Source organism: Lupinus angustifolius, chromosome LG08 (assembly GCF_001865875.1).
Source record: "Lupinus angustifolius cultivar Tanjil chromosome LG08, LupAngTanjil_v1.0, whole genome shotgun sequence".
Lineage (NCBI taxonomy): Eukaryota > Viridiplantae > Streptophyta > Magnoliopsida > Fabales > Fabaceae > Lupinus > Lupinus angustifolius.
The window spans coordinates 5,065,098-5,065,432 of record NC_032016.1 but is presented as its reverse complement, the minus strand read 5'-3'; positions in this window follow the sequence as shown (position 1 = coordinate 5,065,432).

The window sequence follows — 335 nt, the reverse complement described above, 5'->3', positions numbered from 1 at the left end:
GGATGAGGATGAGGATGAGGATGAGGATGAGGATTAGGATGAGGATGAGGATGAGGATGACGATGAGGATGAGGTTGAGGATTAGATTAGGATTAGGATTCGGATTAGAATTAGCATTAGGATAAGGATTAGGATTAGGATGAGGATGAGGATGAGGATGAGGATGAGGATGAGGATTAGGGTTATGATTCGGAATAGGATTAGGATTAGGATTTGCAATAGGATTAGGATGAGGATGAGGATGAGGATACAGATGTGGGTGAGGATGAGGATGAGGATGAGGATGAGGATGAGGATGAGGATGAGGATGAGGATGAGGATGAGGATGAGGATGA